The sequence below is a fragment of the Mesoplodon densirostris genome, chromosome 6 (genome assembly GCF_025265405.1).
Source record: "Mesoplodon densirostris isolate mMesDen1 chromosome 6, mMesDen1 primary haplotype, whole genome shotgun sequence".
Classification (NCBI taxonomy): domain Eukaryota; kingdom Metazoa; phylum Chordata; class Mammalia; order Artiodactyla; family Ziphiidae; genus Mesoplodon; species Mesoplodon densirostris.
The window spans coordinates 30132301-30147250 of NC_082666.1; the positions used below are offsets into that span (position 1 = coordinate 30132301).

General features: G+C 38.2%; 1 pseudogene; it reads right to left on the minus strand.

Annotated features, from left to right (window-relative positions):
* Positions 1–338: 338 nt before the first annotated feature.
* Positions 339–14950, minus strand: part of LOC132491608 (WD repeat domain phosphoinositide-interacting protein 3-like) — a 101275-nt pseudogene continuing 86663 nt past the window's right edge.

Here is a 14950-nt window from a genome sequence, read left to right on the forward strand (position 1 = left end):
GAGGGAATCTGTTGCCAAAAACAAATTTCAATTTGTTCACCCTTTTCTCAACCCAGCTCCTAAGTTTATATGGAGTCCCCTCAAATTTTAAATGTAAAGGATGCAGTGGAACTGCTAGAGCTAAATTTCACAGTTGAACTGTGATAAGATAACAAACCGACAGTCAGGTACAAATTGTTCAAAGCCACTTTAGTATCTACTTATGCCCTGGTAATTATTCTCTTAATAAATGAAAAGCCTTCCTTAGGAAAGGAAAAGACCTCATATGGCTTTGAGGTCAAAGGTCATTGGGGCAATCCCTTCCTGCCTTTTACCCACAGGTCCACAGTGTGCCAGCTTTAGCCCCAGAGGGGTCTGAGAGACACACCCAGCACTTCAATGGGGTGATCAGCTGAGGGAACCTGAAATTTGGGAAAACTCCATTTGGAAATGAAGTATTTTGGAAGGAAACTGGCTGATGCCAAACTAGACTGTTTATTCTTTTGGATCTTTGGCAGCAAAAATGTACACTGTGCCATGGTCACTAGATACACAGATGAGGGAAGCATGCTATGATAAATATTTACTGCTTGAGATGTTCTTCATACTTCCTGGATTCAATGCCCTGATAGAAGTAGCAAATATTCTCATGAGTCCCTTTTTCAGATTGCAATTCTTTTTCCCTACAGGTCAACAGCAGTGCAGCTCCGGATACCTTCCTGTACAGGGATGTCCACTGGCAGCATCCTGGTGCTGGCCAGGTCCACAAGCTGCACCTGACTCACATATGTGTCTGGGAAGTCCAAGAGGGATTGTTACTACTGGGACACAAGACACAAAGGCCTTTAGAGTTATAGTAGGTTTTAAAGACATGCAACTAACTGGTAGGGGGTGTGTGTGCATGTAAACACCTTAATCACAAGGTCCAAAGGGACAATTCTGTCTCACCTCAATTTGGCTTCCTTGAATTCTGTGGAAAAGTCTAGGTTAATGAGCGTGTTCTTTTACAAGAGCTCCTCTTCTGGCAAAAGGGTTAGTAGGCTTTCGGTTGCATGCAAGTTGTACCCTGTTAGGTGGAATTATAACCTTGTTACTGTTTTTATATGGAAATTAAGTATGGCTTAAAGAGATGGATATGAGTGCCAAGTTGACAAGGGGTGGATCTGTGATAGTTAAGTTTATATGTCAACCTGTCTGGATCAGGGGATGCCAAGATATTTGATTAAACATTATATTTGGGTGTGTCTGTGAGAGTGTTTCTGGATAAAATTAGCATCTGAATTGTTGACTTAGTAGATTGCCCTACCCAGTGTGGGTGGGCATCACCTAATCCGGTGAGGGCCTGAATAGAACAAAAAGGCTGAAGAAGGAGGCATTTGCCCCCTTTTCTGCCTATTGTTTGTGATGGGATATTTAATCTCTTTTTCTGCCCTCAAACTGTGATTTACATCATGAGCTCCCCGCATTCTCAGGTCTTCGATTCAGAGGGAATCCCATCACCGGTTTTCCTGGGTTTCCAGTTTATACATGGCAGGTTGTGGGACTTCTCAGTCTCCATAATTGTGCGAGTCAATTCCTCATAATAAATCTCCTTTTATAACTTATTAGCTCTGTTTCTCTGGAGAACCCTAACTAACACAGACACCATAAATAGTCACTCTCTTGCACTGCTGGTAAATTGCTACAGTCTTTCTGGAAGGGAATTTGTGAGTGTACTTCTAAAGCTTTAAAAATAGCCACGCTTTTTGAGATTACAATTCTACATCTAGAAGTTAGCCAATAGAAGTATCTATGGATGAATTTACAGATTTCTCCACACAAATGAACATCTCAGTATAGTTTAGGAAACTAAACAATAATTAGACATAACTTAAATGTCTCATTATTGGGGATTTATCAAGAGAATTATTTTATCCTTCAAAGCTACACTGTGAAGGTTATTTTTGACAGAAGTGGGTACTCTTGTATTAGTCTTATGTAACATGAAGTTATAAAACAGAATGTGGGGAAAAGTGGTGGGGTGGTGGTGGTATGATGAAGTGGGAGATTGGGATTGACATAAATACACTAATATGTATAAAATGGATAACTAATAAGAACCTGCTGTATAAAAAATAAATAAAATTCAAAAAATATATATGGGTAGAAAAAAGTCTGGAAGGGAATCATCAAAATATAACCAATGGCTGTTGTGGTACAGTAGAATTAAGAGTGATTTTTCTTCTTTTTCCAATTTTCCAAATAGTTTGTAATGTACTACTTTTAAATTTCATACATTTATTTTTTTTGTAAAATATGATAGTTTATGACAACCAAGAAAAGAGATTTATAAGATTGGAGAAAACAAGGACAAGGAATAAATTCCAGACCCTAAAAAAAACAAAGAACAGAATGTACTTATGATGCCATTTTTATATATAATTTTTTGACACAAACCTGCATTCCTACAGAAAATGGAGTTTTAAAGTCATGGGTGTGAAAAAGGAGACAGCAATGATGGGATTCCTCTAAGAAATGAAAACTGAGTCTATAAACATCACTAGTTCTAATAACTATCTCCAAAGGAGTTAAGGTATAAAGATCAGGAACTTTATTTTAAATGCTTTTTTAAAACCTCAGAACTTTTGTCACTTATCCTTTTCAAAAACTGCCTCACTATTTCCTCATAGTAATCACTCATTTATTTAATAAATATTTTTAAGCACCTATTATGTGCCAGGCACTTTTTTAGGTGCTGGCACATGAGCCATAAAGAAAACAGTCATTGTTCTCATGTTAGCATAGTCAGGTTCACAGTAATTGACTTTAAACAGCCTAATGTGTCAATGAGTGATAAATGCTGTGAAAAAAAATAATGAAGCAGAGTGAAAAAATAGAGAATGCAGCCTCTTTGCTTAGCTGACATTTGAATAAAGACCCCAAAGGAAGTGAGGAGGTAGTCTGAGTTCCAGGGGAAAAGGAGTAGCATTGCAAGCAAAGATGACAGGATGATGGCCCTGGGTCAGGAGTGTTCAGTGGCTTTGGACCAGCAAGGAGATCAAAAAAGCTAGAATGGAGTAAGGCAAAGGCAGAATGGAAGGGATAAAGTTAGAGAGGTAATAGAGAGTCAGACAACATATTGAGATGAGGGTTAGCAAGGAAATTCTTCAATTATGAAGCCTTATGTCCAAGTTTTACAAGAAAGTAAGGAGCTGGACAGATTCTATACAACTCTCAGAGTCTTAGGTGAAGGAAATCCCCAAAGGTAATGACTGCCAACAGGTAAACAAAACAGGGTCAATATTTAGGTCTATTGACCTAAATGGTATCTGGAGACAGTTTGGGGGCTAAGAAGGTGGGGCTGGGGTTTCCTTGAAACCCAAAATGATTCAGAAATAATTTGCATTATAAATATATTTTCAAATAAAAGTTTATTTTTGAAAATATGTTAGAAAATGTCAGTGGGTGCTCTTATTGGGTAACCAAGCATGAAGAATGAATATCCTCCAGTTCACTTCTGTAGTCAGTTTTGTTTTTCTTTCAAAGAATAAGCATGTAGAGGCTTGCAATGGCTTGCTATAGAGAAAAGGAGTAATTTGAATGTTTCTCCTGGACTCAGAAATGATCCAGATTATTTGGCAGCTTGACTTCTTCCAGTTTGCTTTGCATTTGCATTTTAATATAGTGCCAATAGACATAACAATCTTCTTTGAACACTTTATTCCTTTCCTTTACAGAGTAGTAATTCTGATCAGAGGATAAAATAACAACTTAAAATGAAATCTCTGATAGAAATCAGGCCAATTGAAATAAGTAAATTTAAAAAGAAATCCTACCTCAAGATGTATGTGTAATAGAGTGAAATGATACACTCCTGCTGTTTCAGAAAAGATGAATTACTATAAATGCTGCCTAAACAAGAGATGAAACTTCAAAATATTGGCAACTGAAAAAACACAGAGCTTAACCAAGGAGAGGAAAACATACCACGTAGATTTGCTATGTCCTTTTAACCATAAATGCCTTAAAATTTGTTAATTAATTAAACATTATTGTGTATATATTCTGTGCCAAGGGCTGTGCTTGGCACTAGGATAACTCAGTCTAGTAGGGAAGGATGGTAAGTGAATTAATTGTATTATAAACATAATGAAAGAAGTAAGCTCACAGGAGTGCGGGGAGTTACTGTAGAAACACAGAAAAGACTGAAGAACTGGGAAAGGCTTCCTGAAAGAGATATTGCTTGGGAACCCTGAAATTTAGGATTTGAAGGATGGTGCAGCAGGAACATCCTTTGAAAAGAGTCAAGAGACCTACATTCCAGTATGAACTCTACTTAACTAAACTTGAGACTTGAAAGGTCATGGGAAGCATTCATGAAGGGAAGAGACAGGAAAAGCAAGAATGCTATGAAAGTAAAGAATGCTTGACACAGCTTGGAAAAAACTGTGGGCCTTGAGGAGTGTGGCTCTAGCCCTTTGACCAGCTACGCCTAGGGAGCTGCTTATTCTGGGTTTCCTGGACTCAAGAGAGGCAGTGCTGGTACCTTTAGTATTTTTCCTGCATGTCCTCTATTGTCTATGGACTTTTCCAACTCCTCCATAACAATTTTTGAAAACAAAATGTGATCTAATCCATTGATTTTCAATGGGTGGTCCCAGAATCTCCTGCAATACAATCACCCAAGGTCCTTATTAAAAATGCGGACCCCTGAGTCTTACCTTAAGGTTGCTGAATCAGAATATTTGCATCTAGAGTTAGGGAACCTGTATTTTAACACCCTTATTAGGTGGTTTGTTTGCACCAACTCATTCTGGTCCACCTATTCCATCCTCCCTGCCAGCCACAGAAACTGGTACCATATTTGTACTTCCAAACACGGACATGTTGGGGATTGAACCCCATGACTCTCAGTCCTCACCTGAGTGGGTTTTCTACTCTACTGTGTAATTTCCTATTTTTGATCCAACAATTTAAACTTATTTAGTGTTTCTAGAAGTAATGTGGAGTGATTCTTATGTTAGGCTGTTAAGAAGCCAAATAGGAACTTAAATTGTGCATACGGTAATATTTTTATATTATCTGTGAGCAAAAATATTCATGGAAAAATACTGAAAGGAAACACAACCAAATGTTAGCCATTTTTGCCTTCATGGGGCAAGGATGTTGTCTTTATTCATCTTTCTCTCTTCCCATATTTTGTATCCTCCAAAACAAGCACATATTTTATTTTATTTATTTATTTATTTATTTATTTATTTTGCTGTACACGGGCCTCTCACTGCTGTGGCCTCTCCCGCTGCGGAGCACAGGCTCCGGACACACAGGCTCCGCGGCCATGGCTCGCGGGCCCAGCCGCTCCGCGGCATGTGGGATCCTCCGGGATAGGGGCACGAACCCGTGTCCCCCGCATCGGCAGGCGGACTCTCAACCACTGCGCCACCAGGGAAGCCCCAAGCACATATTTTATAATTTAAAATAACAATAACTTCATTTAACCTGGGATAAAATTAAAATTGAAATGCCTAAAGCAATAAGAGACCCTCAGAGAACTTTCATAGCTTCTGGTAAATTGTGTTTTCAAGATTTAACCGCCTCTGTTGGCCCTGGCCTCCCAGATGGTATGGATCTGCTCAGTGATCTCTGACCTCACTTGATTTCTGAAGATGTCCTTTGACCATCAAACTTTGCCCTATTTTTCCTGAAAAATTAAGTCATTAGAAACTTTGATTCATGGATGAAAAAGGTTTGGAAGGTTTCAATTTGGAAGATGAATAAAAATCACAGGGAGTAGTGTCGGTTCACTTCTAAAACTCTATAAATCTTTTTTTGTGAGAAATTTTAAAGGCAGCCTTCAAATTCTTGATCTAGGATTTGAAAGTTAATAAGCATAAAAAGAAATTAAGATATTCTTCCCATATAGAGATAAAGCCAAAATTTTTAAAGATTCTGATTTTTTTTTGGTAATTGTTTTAATTATGAACTGATTATTTTTAAATTTATTTTAAAATTTTTATGTAATATACTGCTATTATGTATAACTTAGAAAATAAAAAATAATATTAACTATCCATAGTTTTGCTATATATTCATGCTATATATTAATAATACAGTGCATTTTCTAGTCTATGCATAGGTCTGTGAATAATTACATATAATTTGGATTCTTATAATTTTTTATAATATTCTAACACACATTTCCATGTTACTATACAGGCTTTTTTTTTTAACATCTTTACTGGAGTATAATTGCTTTACAATGGTGTGTTAGTTTCTGCTATATAACAAAGTGAATCAGCTATATGTATACATATATCCCCATATCCCCTCCCTCTTGCTTCTCCCTCCCACCCTCCCTGTCCCACCCCTCTAGGTGGTCACAAAGCACCGAGCTGATCTCCCCATGTGATGCAGCTGCTTCCCACTAGCCATCTATTTTACATTTGGTAGTGTATATATGTCCATGCCACTCTCTCACTTCATCCCAGCTTACCCTTTCCCCTTGCCGTGTCCTCAAGTCCATTCTCTACCTCTGCATTTTTATTCCTGTCCTGCTCCTAGGTTCATCAGAACCATTTTTTTTATTCCATATATATGTGTTAGCATACGGTATTTCTTTTTCTCTTTCTGACTTACTTCACTCTGTATGATAGACTCTAGATCCATCCACCTCATTACAAATAGTTCAACTTTGTTTCTTTTTATGGCTGAGTAATTAGAAACATCATTGAACCAAAAGATTTCTGATACTAAAATCATCACAGCGCTAATTTACTTTGTTCAAATTATGAATCTACTTCAAATCACCTAAAATATGCTTTTGGTCTCATGACACATTTAAATATTTAAGAGGAGTTGCATTCTATTTTCCATTGTCCTATGATATAATGAATCATATCTAGGGGAAACAGTGATAAGGGGCAGCATAAGTTTAGGTGAAAAAAACTTACTTTTAGCTCTCATGAAGGTATCCATCTAATGGATATTCATATAAAAGAGTTTATGACTAAATAATCAATATTATCAACTTCTTAAATAGAAAACCTAACTTGTGATCACAAATGACTTTGACCAAATTTTTGTGATTCTAATTCAAGGACGCTTCCCATTCCCCTGTCCCACTTTAGAAGCTGTAGTCCCTTCAAGTCTGATATAATGTAGAGAAAATAGACAGCTATTGGGCTTGGAAAATCTTAGGCAACTTTTACTGAGCTGAGCATTGAAATATTTCCAGATGAATATGAACTCTCTGAACATCTGGGTACTGATGTATCACCTGGAGACCTCCCTATATTCCTCAATAAATCAGATGGCATCCAAAGCTAGATAAATCCTTAACATGAAGAAAGAAGGCGGCAAAATATTCTACAGTAAATGATGTAGCAAGTAACTACTGGTTATACATAAAGGAACACTGGTTAATAGAAGGCACTGATAGTGCCTAATCTTGGAGACCAGAAATAACAGTCCCAGGAAACTTGAGTTCAGTTTCCCTGCTCTTTCAGTAGGGAGCTTATTATAGCTCCCCTAGTTTCAGTTAACTCTCATAAAAAACTTCCCAAGCAATTTTTACATTAGAATTTCCCTTTTCTTTCCTATAGTGACACATGCTCTTTACATTTAAACTTAAATTGTCCCACATCAATCACCTAGTAGTTCACCCTGGGCTTTAGAAAAGATACAGCTGATTCACAAAACAAGCAGAGTGCAAAGTGGCTCTCTTCCCTAACTCTAAATTCAATTCATCATGCTGATATCTTGAAATCAGCTACTGTGAGAGTACTTTAAACCACAGAAATCAGCACGTACTTTAAATCAGAACCCTCACCCCCAGCCCCAGGGGCTTGTCTGACCAGACCGCCACTGTTTGTAGAGTTCTAGGTACGGCTAAAGCATAAGCATAGTCTGATAATCATGCACTTGGTGGCCTTGATATTAACATAGATGTTCTTAATTGGCTCTCACTGGCAGTATGATCTAGAGTCTAGACACAATAGCATAAGCAGCTTGCAAAGAAAAATGAAAGACAAATTTCCCATTTAGGAGCATTCCAAAGTGACCCACTGTACAAAGCATAGAAAACCCCCTTCCTCCCCTTAATTCAAAGGAGAAGAAGACAAAGATGAAGAATGAAGAGGAGCAGGAAACAGAGGAGGTGGAGGAGAAAAGAAGGAAAAGGAAATAAAAATAAGGAGGATGAATAAAAGTCGTGTCAAAAATCCTGCTTTTTCCACAGTGGCCAAAATGCATGGTCATCATTCATCCTTTGTTTCAGAGGCACTTTTACTATGGATTTTATTTCTCCTTTTCTTTTATTTTATACCAGTATTAGAGTATCCTACAACATGCCCTATTATTAGTACAGAAGCATTCTGGACCATGCTTTGCTTCTGCACCTCAAAATCCAAGACTGTCTACTCCCTTGAGGGCCCTAAACTCCACTAATGACTCATAATAAAATGTTCTATTTCTAAGACTCATAATAAAGGATCCTCAGATGTAAAAGAAGCAGTCACAGGCAAAATAAAATTAGATAAAAGAGACTGAACTTGAAGCACTGCTCTTGGAGAGATCCAAAGGTTTAAATCAGACTCAGTATAAAGTTGGCTTTCAGAAAAGTAAATTTATTATTAAACTGCTAGCTTGACTCCCATTTCTCAAAGACCCTTATTATAGTTTATTGCAGTTTAATACTAGTCAAATATTCACATCTTTTAAAATATATTCTATTGAGACTTTCTGAATATCAGATAAATAGCCAAGTGAGGTATCCAAATTTCTCATTCAGGCAGTTCAGATTAGATGGTTTCATAAATTATATCAATGGTTCAGCACATACTCAGCAGTCTCAAGATACAGGACGATTTCTATAAGTCCACGTATATGTCTAAGTATAATTGGTATCCCCATGCATCGCAACAAAAAGAAGGTGAAGGTGAAACATAGGTACTATAATTTGCAGCTTGCACCATATTTCAGGTGCATTTCTGTTTTGACATTATATTCAACTTAATTGTCTTTTTCAAGCAAAATCTTAATTGTATAGTTAATTAATGCTAATTAGTTGATGAAGTATTATAATTAACTGTGTACACTATTATGTGATTACACCTATACATTTCTTTAAAACTAAGCTTGTCTATAGATACCTCTAAATGAAAGTATGTAAAAAATTACCTCTAAGTGTTAATTTTCAGAAAGATCAAAACATATGAAATTAGACCTTTTATTTTGAAAATTAAATTCTAAACTCCCCTTCCCAAATCAAGAAGTTAAGACTTTTTCTCACTAAAAAATAAGGAAATGTGATTTAGAAAATGCCTAAGCCTCCAGCCCTGTGGTAGAAAAATTTATAGTTTTAGGTAACAAATTCTCTTAAAATCCTTCATAAATTATTTAGATCACTATTTCCCTAACTTGGCCATGTATCAGAATCTCTTAGGAAGCTTTTAAGAATATAGATCTCAGGGGCTTCCCTGGTGGCACAGTGGTTGAGAGTCCGCCTGCCAATGCAGGGGACACGGGTTCGTGCCCCGGTCTGGGAAGATCCCACATGCCGCGGAGCGGCTGGGCCCGTGAGCCATGGCCGCTGGGCCTGTGCGTCCGGAGCCTGTGCTCCACAATGGGAGAGGCCACCAACAGTGAGAGGCCCACATACCGCAAAAAAAAGAATATAGATCTCAGGATCTCTGTCTAGATCAATGGAGTCAGGACCTTTGGGGTGGAGCTCAAGAATTCATATTTTCAAAAAATTTTTTCTCCAGGTTATTTTTATGTGTAATCAAGTTTAGGAATAAAATATTTTAGATAGTTACGTACTTCCTACCATCACTTGCTATCCCCACTCTCATTCTTCCACATACTCCAAAAAGCAAATCTACATAAACGTGAAGCCGAGTACCAAATTTAGAGAATTTGAATTGGTCTGACTTAACATGTAGTTCACAAAGTTCACTCTGGAGGCCGCTGTGGAAAAGGCAAGACAGGAACTTTTACCATCCATAGCTATTGCAACCATGATACCAGTTCAGAACTGGGTGGCTTCTGATCAGGACCTACATTACAGAGGAAACAGTGAAGATTTAAAATATGAACCCAAATCACAACGCTTGATACTCTCAATTGCCAGCTTTGATTTGTGACCTGTTGCTCCTTGCACATCAGCAACTCTTTTTTGCATCCTCTACTGTAAAAAGATTGAGGAATTTTTAAGTGTTAAGTCCCTTGAACCACAATGGGATTCTAGCTGTAAAACATACAGCGAACCCAGAAGGTCATTTTGGTAATTTCTGGGTTCCACCCAGAAATTAGGGTCTGAGATAAGAACTTGAATGCAGGTAACTGGTGGTGGCAGGGGGTGAGGTGTAATGCCAGGGAACAGTACAGGGGGTGTTCTTGAGTTGGTCACAGCTGTGGGCACTGGGGCTAGATTATGCTGGAATCTTCTGAGGAGCAATGTAGAATGTGCCTCCAAATTGCTCACTGGAAGGAAAAAGGAGAAAGGCATTCATGTACCAGCTCCCATCTCCCAGTAGTCAAGGACTGCCCCATCAGATGCTTATTCTCTGGCATTCCAGTTTGCACAAGTGTGAGTGCCACCCAGTTGCTACAAGCATCCCATACCACAATGTCAGAGAAGACCTGGAGCACAAAACAGAAGGTATGCAGACAGGTAAAGCTGAGGTGCTCTCAGATTACATATTTGTGTGAAGCTGGTTGTTACAACAACAGCTGGCTTAAAACTAGGGCCAAGAAGACCAGGAGGAGGCACAAAAGTTGTCCTATACAGTCATGCATGTATCGGGAGGCTACTGTTCTGCAGTGAGCCTGCAGCTTAGAGGTGTGAGGTTCCAAGGCTGAGTACCCTTATTTATGCATTGAAATAGTTCCAGAGTTCTCCAAATTACCAAAAACAGCATGAAGTTATGCTCCTTACATACCGTTACATTGGCACTCTCTGTACAGTGTCATCTCCCTTGCTCCTTATACTGTTAATTTCTTACCCCCCATCCAAGTTTTCTCCTTTCTGTTCCTATTGAGCATTGCTTTGTATTTCACCTTTAACCAGTGATAAGCTAATTTAGCTTCAAGTGTATGGTACACCTTTAGCAAACAAACAAGATATGGAAATTATAGTTAGGGTACCAGGCACCTCCATGATAATTTTGGCATAAGTCTCCTCCCTGACTAGCATTACCTCACTGTCAAACACCACTAGAGACAATAAGAAGACTACTGGTGCTCTGAAACCAGGCTCCTTGGGTTCCTAGGGCATACAAGTAAAGTAAGTGGTGGAGTGCTTAAAGTATTTTGAAGATTCATGGTCAATGATACTGGTGGAAGAACCCAACACAGCACATTTGCCTGACTTGTTATTGTCTGCCATGCTTCTGGAAGATAGGCCTTGTTCCCCTTCGTCCCTGCTCCTAAATATTTCTCAGAGATGATGCTACTTTGCCTGAGGTACCATCATCACCACTGTGCACTTAGAAAGTCAGGTTCCCAACCCACCCCCAAGAACTTTCTAATTCCACTGTTTGGACATTGTCTCTGATGGAAGACCACTTTTCAATGTCATTGACTGTCTGCATTTGACCTGTGATCCGTGTTAATCCTCTTGCCCTCAGCTTGATTGTCTCTTTATTCCCAGCAAGGCATGGACCCAGCATCTGGGAACATGTACCTTGATTCTTTGCTGGGAGATTTGTTGTTACAGGAAATTGTGCCTTTGTGTATTGCTGTTATGTGAAGGGATTCAATATTTCATAGAAACAGAATAATTAGATTCACTTATACTTTTGAGGCATTACATATTACTGTTCAGGAACTCATCAAGTTGAGTTTGATCTAAAATAATACAAAAACAGAAAAGCAGAAAGGAATTATTCATTCCCTCACCCTTCTTTTTGCAGTTCACATGAATATCCCATCTCTAATCCCACTCTTTAGTCATATTAATTACGACTCTATTTCTGTGGCAATGGGAAGAAAGTGATACTAAGGTTTAACAAAAAGGGGGGAATATTTTCATTCATAAAACTGAACAATTAAGGGGGTATTTGACTTCAGATATGATTTTACCCAGTGTTCAACAAGAAGCAAATAGACATTTCTATCTTCATTTCTTGGCTTTGCTTCTACAACGTTAGATACATTTTCTTCAGAACCCCACTCCCACCCAGCAGCTATAATGTGACTGCAGCAGCTCCTGTCCCTGCATGCTTCTGTGCAGGAAAAAGTCTGAGAGTATTTCTTAGGATTCACAGTGAAATTCTTATTGCACTTCACTGAGTCTCATTAGCTTATGCAATTATATCGGACTCATGGATTGAATTGTGTCCCCTTCAAATTCATATGTTGAAGTCCTAACCCCTTCCCACCCCCAGGACGTGTGATTGTGACCCTGTTTGGAAATAGGGTCACTGCAGATTTAATTAGTTAAGGTGAGGTCATATGGGAGTAGGGTAAGTCCCTAATTCAAATGACTGGTGTCCTATTTTCCTATAAAGGGGAAATTTGCAGATACACTGGCACACAAGAAAGATGCCACATGAAGGCAGAGATTGGGATGATGCAGAAGAACCCAAGAAATGCCAAAGATTGCCAGCAAAACACCAGAAGCCAGCTGAGAGGCATGGAACAGATTCTCCTTCACAGCTTCCAGAAGGAACTAACCCTGCCGACACCTTCATTTTGGAACTGTAAGACTGTAAGATAATAACTTTCTACTGCTTAAGCCACTGAGTCTGTGGTACTTTGCTATGTCAGTACCAGGAAACTAATACATGCACCAATCACCACGGTCAAGTGAAAGCAATACTCTGGCCAGGCTTGAGTCACATGCAGGCCCACCATACCAGGAATGGAATGACAGCACTGGAACAGACTGAGGGAGGGGGTGAGTCTCACGGGGATGTTAGAGTTGGAGGATGAATGGAAATTGGGTACAATAAATTTCAGCTGTCAATGATATAGTTCCCTATCTTCTATCAATTTCAGGGGGAACAGAGTTCACTTCTCTATTTATCGATGTGATAAATATTTGTCCTCTTTCAGTCTTTCAGTTACACCTAATATTTTCTCTTCTGCACAAGGTCAAGTGTTTCTCAGGCCCTTAGAAACATTGGAAATGTCCATGATTTCCTTCCCAGGTTGAAGGTGTTCATGGAAGCAATGACAATGTAAGATTCTTGAAAAATAGTTACGACGTTATTTCAGTAATCAGAGTATTTGATCAAAATGTTTGTCCATAAAGTATGAGAGAGATTTTATTATACTAATATACCAAAGTAGTGATATGAGCATATATAGAAATTCTACAAACAGTGCAAGAGGTTTCCCTTTTCTCCACACCCTCTTTTACAAGCATTTATTGTTTGTAGATTTTTTGATGATGGCCATTCTGACCGATGTGAGGTGACACCTCATTGCAGGTTTGATTTGCATTTCTCTAATAATTAGTGATGTTGAGCATCTTTTCATGTACCTCTTGGCCATGAAATGTCGATTACTCAGCCATAAAAAGAAATGAAATTTTCAGAGATGTGGATGGACCTAGAGTCTGTCATACAGAGTGAAGTAAGTCAGAAAGAGGAAAACAAATATCGTATATTGATGCATATAGGTGGAATCTAGAAAAATGGTACAGATGTACTATTTACAGGACAGGAATAGAAACTCAGACATAGAGAATGGACATGTGGACACGGGGCAGGGAAGGGGAAGGGGGGATGAATTGGGAGATTAGGTTTGACATAAATACACTACCATGTGTAAAATAGCTAGCTAGTGGGAACCTGCTGTATAGCACAGGGAGCTCGGCTCATTGCTCTGTGATGACCCAGATGGGTGGGATGTGGTACAGGAGGGAGGTTCAAGAGGGAGGGGATATATGTATACATACAGCTGATTCACTTCACTGTACAGCAGAAAGTAACACAACATTGTGAAACAACTGTACTCCAATAAAAAATAAATTCTACAAAAAGCTAAACTTTGGAATGGTGTATAAAAAAAGGAAAAAAAGGAGCTTTCAGGTTGAGACAAATTCTACAGAGTAGTAATATGTGTGAAGCAAGGAACTGTGCTTTAGAGGAGAGTTGAAGTCAATGCTGGTATTATTAATGTATATGTTGAGATAATAAATGTTTAGCCATTGGTATATATATTCATGAAATGGGGTATTAACATTCTGTTTGTTTTATACTTAACTCTGTAGGGTCTACTAATTTACAATTAAATTAAAAAAATCCACTAGGACTAATGAGCTAATAATTGTGAAGAACTCTTGAGCATGGATAAAAGGCAGCAAGGGAGGACAAACTTCTATTCATGAAAATCGAAACATCTGAGACTTTAATTACATCCCTTGCTAGAAGGGACTTGTAATCAGTTATGAGGATTAGCTCATTAATGATCTGCTGTGGGATTCCTAAACAACATATTGAAAGCGATTTCACTTACCAAATGTGAATATGCTTGAGAGCAGGCATTTTCTGATAATTCTGTTTCAATACAGCAGGTTCCCTTTTTCTTTCAAATTCAAAGGATTCTAATTAGTTCTATAATATAACACACCTCTGCATTGTCAGAATTTTCATTTCAGTTTTTAAGTTGGGCAGTGAGTGTATGTTTGAGGGATATTATTTCTAGGATGGGGGAAAGGGAATAAATAAAAGAATTTCTTCAACTCTCTGGGTAAAGATAGCTATGGGACTAGGCTCAGTGAAACAGAGACTCAAATATTTGGTTCTCAGTGCTGGAATCCTGAGTTTGCCCAAAGAAGCATTGAAGGAAGTGCCAAAGTTTCTCCAACTATGGTATTTGTCGACCAAATGTTCTGGAAAATATACGAAGAAATTTTATACATATACATGTATACATGTGTATACATAATCTCTAACCTGAAAAATTTTAAACCTACTTAAAAATGGGAACAATAGTACATTGAACACCCTTAAATTCTTCACTTTGATTCCAGCATATATATTTT